General features: G+C 42.3%; 1 long non-coding RNA gene across 1 annotated transcript; it reads right to left on the bottom strand.

The window, feature by feature from the left end:
• Positions 1-593: 593 nt before the first annotated feature.
• LOC112818020 (uncharacterized) lies at positions 594-5,770 on the bottom strand. Its single transcript, XR_003206508.2, has 2 exons — positions 3,854-5,770; positions 594-1,393 (listed from the first exon to the last, which is right to left on the bottom strand). It is a non-coding gene; the product is annotated as an uncharacterized lncRNA (long non-coding RNA).
• Positions 5,771-6,104: the final 334 nt, after the last annotated feature.

Consider the following 6,104-nt stretch of genomic DNA (forward strand, 5'->3'; position numbering starts at 1 on the left):
GCATGTTATATGTAAATGGTCTATCTGTCTCCAGCAGATGTGTGAGCTTTAATGATTTTCTCAGGAACCTCAGGATATGAGTTAAGTCTGACCATACTCGATAGATCACATGTGATCCCGTTGACTTTAACAGAGCGGGTCAGAAGTAAAGGACTTCATTCTTTTCCCCTTTGAGGAAGAGACACACATTCAGATGGAATTTGGGGATGAAAGTAGGCACTTTTTCCTTGTAAGGGTTTATCATTTGACTTTTCCAGTACTCCAAGCTTGACTCTAAGGGATTACTTCATTTCTTCAAAACAAGTAATTCAGAGATACTGGGTCTAGAGAGTATACTATATATAACAACTATTTTCCAAGATATCATGCACCTGTTCTCACTTCCCCAGGCTATTGAAAAAGATATTGGGGATGCCAGAAGCTAGATTAGGGTCAGGTTTAGTGATGGCTGGGGATTAGGAGTTGGGTCATTCTTATTCCTTCAGCATGTTACAGTCATGGTGAATGTGGATAGTCTTCCCAATTCATATCCTAGAAGATACCCGACCTGTGGGGTAACTTGAACCAATTTACATTTTCAAAGATAACTGTACTTGAGGACACAAGAAATGATATCTATTTTAATTAAACATGTGTGTGCTATACCCAGTAACTCACCCATGAAAAGGCATATTGGGTGTGGAAGCAAGTTGAGGTTTAAGTATCTTCACAGCCAAAGTCACAAAGTTAACATAAAAACATTGTGATTCCAAGTGACTTTTGTACTTTACTATTCCAGTTATGCCTCTGAGAAGTTTTTAGATTTACTTATTTTTACTAAGAAATTTCTGAAACACCCACATGAAATCAAATTCCAGAGTCCATGGGGGAGGGGCTGAAATTATGTAAGAAAAGATGATGTAATTAGGACGGAACATTTCTGGAATAGTCACATGTTTTTACTGTGATGTCATCTTGAGGAAAGAAACCTCAGATCTGGAGCTGGATTCAGCATCTCCCTCAGTCTGACCATAGATCAGTCACCTAGGATTTCACACAAGAGAAGAAAATGTATTTGGATTAACACAGCTTGGGTATGAATTCTATAAAACCAGTTTGTGTTAAAGTCTCTAGATATTCACAAAGATTTCTTGATAACACAGAACTGGTCTAAAAGGACAATTTATGTAGATATGGAACACAAGTCGGCACTATCCTATCTGGATAGAGACAGTGATATTTTCTGGACCTCTAGTCTTGACCAAAATGTAACAGGAGTTTCAATACAGGCATATTTGATCTTCAAACGACATCCCAGAAGTGCTAAGCTCAGCATCCTCACATTGAAGCTCATCTTCATTCAGGAGTTTCTCCTCTCCCGGACATTCACCCCATGAAGATTGTGAAAACCAACCTGCAAGAGCAGATTTAGGGCCTGGTTATAATTATTATAACTCGGAGACTAAACAGAGCCCCCTAGAGGCATCAGAATCATGAGCAAGAGGAAAACAGCATCCCTGGGGACCCAGACTGAGATAATTTCTGCACAACATAAAACACATCGGGGAAATCATCAGATACAAACCGTTGATTTCAGATCATTGTCTAGGAAATATCTGTAATAGAGACTAAAGAACTCTGTGAAGGGCCAGTCAGGATAAACTCAGTCGATATTAACAGCAGAGACAGGAAACTGAAGAAAGGAATGGTAAGTATCCCGCTTTTCCCCATTAGATTGGGCGGAATCACAGGAATTTGTTTTGACATTTTAACTACAATTCTCACTTTGTCACATTTTGCATTACCCCAACAAATCTTTTGGTAATCAATGTGATCGTTGTGATTGGGAAAACAGGATCACAGCATCAAAAGACACATGCGTGGCTGTAACCGCAGGAAAGTCTCTTTCACAGAATCCAATCTAGTCCCATCCTCCCTAAAGATACCAAGAAATAACTGAAATTACTTGGAAAGCTACTTCTGGTTCTAAAAAAGAAATATTCTTTTACTTGTCTATAAGGGACCATTTTTTTACTTGTCTGTGAGGGACTATTCTTTGGGTTACATAATTTCTGGGCCCTGGTGCAAAACAAAAGACAGATCCTCTTGTTCAAACACTATCAAGAAGTTCAAAGATGGCAACAGGAAGGCAACAAACCAAGTGTGAGGGCCTTCTTAGTGCGGGGAGCTGGGCAATTGCAGAGATCACATGCCCAGGAAGGTGAGTGACCCTGAGCACCTTGATGGACCCTGGTCCATCTCATCCATTCCACATAAATAAGTCTCAGGAAGAATTTCAGGCTCAGAAAACCCTTCATTTTTGTAATTGTATTCTAGACCATCTGTCTCTTGTCCTCTAATATTAAGCAGGCTACAGCCTCTGGTGGAGCATATATGTGGAGCAGACCTACCCCCAGGAATCAGGATAGGGTCATTCTGTATCTAACAGTGACTTCTTACGTGACTTTGAGAAGGTCACATCTTACCTACTTTCAGTTACTTTATTTATGTAGTAACATTTGACTATACAATTCCTATGATCCTTTCAAGTACCAATAATCCAGAGTCTAAAATTAAAAGCATTCTGGACAATTGGTGGGTATATCCGCTTAAAAATCTGGCAGCATTATTCACATAGAACACCAAAATGTACACCAAATCCCACTATATTTCTGTAAAATGATACTTCTCAGTTGTCTCTCACCCTGAAGTTTTACAATGTTTTGTTGAACCAGATATCTTGGTTTGGGAAATACAGTCACTTACCTATATATGAAATATGCCTGAAACTATCAGAGCTGCTATGTACACATAACTCTCTAGGATCATGAGGCAGTTACTGAGGTGTTGGGGAAAAAGCAGTTTAAATCAGCTGGAGAGACGGTCATTCAGTTTCTCAGAGAATGGTCTCCAGGAAACCAGATTTTCCCTCTCAAAGGACTGAGGTTGCAATCTCCCAAAGCTCTATTCTCCCTTCAGTGTCTCTGCCAAACAGATCTTCCTACCCTCACCCCAACCCCAAGACCAGATTGGCCTGCCTTGCCTACACCATGTCCAAAACTAACTTTGTCTTCACACTCTTTGGCACACAGTGGCAGCTTGGCCACAGAATTATCTGCCAGGTAAGAAACTTTCCAAGGATAAACATGAAAAGATAAATTTGCACATGTGAAAACTAAATAAGAGTTCAGAACAGAACCTCAGGCTTGAAATAATTTCTCTCCAGACAGAAGACTTAGTGTTCACTGGGGATCAGAGAGATCTGCCCGATAGCCTCAGAATGTGGAGAAAGGTATGGTTCTGAGGAGGGATGCAGGAATGCCATGTGTAAATGCTGCACCCACAGATGCTGTGAATCACCCCAGATGGTGGCTTATGGCCAGAACATGGTAGAGAGGGCAGGGACATCCACCTGACTCCAGCTGTTTCTCCTCCTTAGTTTCATGGTCATCTATATCCTCACATGTAGCCTCACATAGATAATATTTACAAGCAGGCAAGATTGATACAAAGGTTCTGAGTCAGAAACTCACACCCTAAAACACCTTAATACAGAACGATCTTTGAAGTCTCTGAGGCTGCTTTCAGCTCATCGGAGCCCCTTCCTTGTTCATGCTCTATGAGCATATCCTTGTGCAGTCCTAACCTGTGTCTCTATCCCTGGTTCTGAACTTGCTGCTGTCATATATGATACCCATAATTCCTTGGCCCTCCTAGTCCAAGGTCATCAAAGCTTAGAGTCCAGAGCAGTACATGTATCATTTTCCAGAAAAATGTAATAAGAACAAGAGGCAGCTTCAGTATCCCACATCACAATGGGTCCCTTCTTGTCCACTGCCACAACTCTTATCCTCATCTCCTTTTTAAAGCTTACCTTCGCCCTTCATTTTCTTTCTGCATTGCTGAATCACCAGGAAAACGATAAAAAGGAAGATGCAGGGTCCAAAGATGAAACTGAGGATACCTGTCACAAAGAAGATTCCAGGGCCAGGATTTGAGCCTAAATTGGACTCTGAAAAAAACATATCCTCGGGATGGGAAAGGACATGGGGAAATCCTGCCCCTACTGTCACTTATTGGGTTTTCAGGATAGTGAAGTCATAGCTGGGGCACAATGGAACATTGTGAGAGCCTGGAAGGTACAAACTCAGCCTCTGCCCTTCAGGATGGGCTCAACCTCATCCAATATTACCTCGAGAAGTTACATGAGGGAATGCTAAGGAATATAAAGAAGCTTCATAAGTTACCACAGATTCATAGGTTCAGAAGGACTATATCCAACCCCTGTTTCAGGGATAGGGCTCACCCACATCAGAGCAGGGAGCAAGAAACCTCAGAGCACTCTTGTGTAGGATAAGAATATTCCCAAAGCAAATAAGACCCACATGCATAGCAAATAGTTTGTTTTCCCAAATTTTCTGTCCTAAGTCAACCGAAGGAAGGGGAAAATTTCCCAAAAGGGACTACTGACCCTTTTCTGAAGGGTTAAAGTTCCTCAGGGCACATCCAATCTTGTCTAAAATGTGTGCACCAAAGAGAATCTTAGAATAGCTCTCCTGTCACATGGGACAAAAAGAAGGGAACACTATACCCAAGTGAATATGAGGCAGATTTCCCCTATTTTCTGGACAGTAAAGAAAGAGCTTAAGGTTGTCCAGTTATCACCAGGACAACCACCCTCATTCCTTACCCTGTTCCTGGGATGCCCTAGGTTCCCCTCTTCCAAAAGTACCTAAAGAAATCCATCAATTTAGACGCAGAGCCTCACCTGGTATAACAACTCTTATAGTTCCACTGAAGCACTTTCTGAAAGAACATTTTTACATTCCTACCATGTTTCCTAAGGCTGACATAATAAATTGCCACAAGCTGAGTAACAACAGAAACTTATTCTCTCACAGTTCTGGAGACTAGAAGTCCAAAATCAAGGTGTCAGTAGGGCTACACTCTCTAAGGAGGTATGAGGGGAGGATCCTGCTTTGCCTAGTTTCTGGTGGTTTTTGGCAATTTTTGGCATTCTTTGGCTTGTACATTCATCACTCCAATCTCAGCCTCCTTTTTCACATGGCATTTTCCTTGTGTACCTCTGATCTTTACACAGGGCTGTGTCTAAATGTCCCTTTTCTCATAAGGGCACCAGTCACTGGGTTACAGCCAAACTAATCCAACATGACCTCATCTTAACTTGATTATATCTACAAAGACGTTATTTCTAAATGAAGTCACGTTCTGAAGTTCTGGACATGAATTTTGGGAGAATACTATTCAACTTACTATATAGCTCATCCCTAAAATTGTCAAAACTAATCTCCTTTACAGAGTTTCAGTCTACAGCCCAGGCCTTTTCACTCATCAGACAACCTCACTCCAGGATTCTCTTTGCCCTTAGGGTTTGTCTTACCGTGACTGCAAGCACTGGCTTGTGGGGAGGACTGGCTACCCCTGCACTGCACCTCAACCCGCCAGACATTTCCATTCCCCAGACCAAACACAGCCTCCCCAAATAGCCAGAGGAGATATACACACACCATGATCGAAAGTACAGAGAAGAGAAACCACATCTTCAGGAATCCACTGATTTGTATGAACACATCCTGGACAGCATCATGAGTTGTATAATAAAAAACTGTTCAATCCTTTTTTGGATTCCCAATAGAATCTATACCAGGAGCCTGTGATCTGCAGTGACCCACATCTCAGGGTATCAATATTACTTTATAGCTTACAGAAATGCACACATTAGTAAACCCTGAGCCAAGTCTTCCAATGCTTCATACCTGGTACCAAAATAAGGACCAGTAACTAACACTTTAGTCACCATGGGGGGGGGGGGCGGAGCAAGATGGCGGAGGAGTAGGAGACCTGGATTTCATCTGGTCTCAGGAATTCAGCTGAATAGGGATCAAACCATTTTGAACACCTACGAACTCAACAGGAGACCAAAGAAGAGAGTAGCAACAACTCTCTGAACAGAGAAGCGACCACTTACTGGAAGGTAGGACGTGTGGAGAAGTGAATCCGAGGCGATATTGGGGAGGACAGATGGCGGGGGAGGGGGCCTCAGTGCACCCCCAGAGAAAGGCAGTCAGTCACTCCCGTCTCCCCAGTCTTTGGCCGCTTCTGGC

The sequence above is a fragment of the Callorhinus ursinus genome, unplaced genomic scaffold, assembly GCF_003265705.2.
Source record: "Callorhinus ursinus isolate GAN/ISIS: 27379988/994484 unplaced genomic scaffold, GSC_fseal_2.0 scaffold1442, whole genome shotgun sequence".
In the NCBI taxonomy this organism is placed as follows: domain Eukaryota; kingdom Metazoa; phylum Chordata; class Mammalia; order Carnivora; family Otariidae; genus Callorhinus; species Callorhinus ursinus.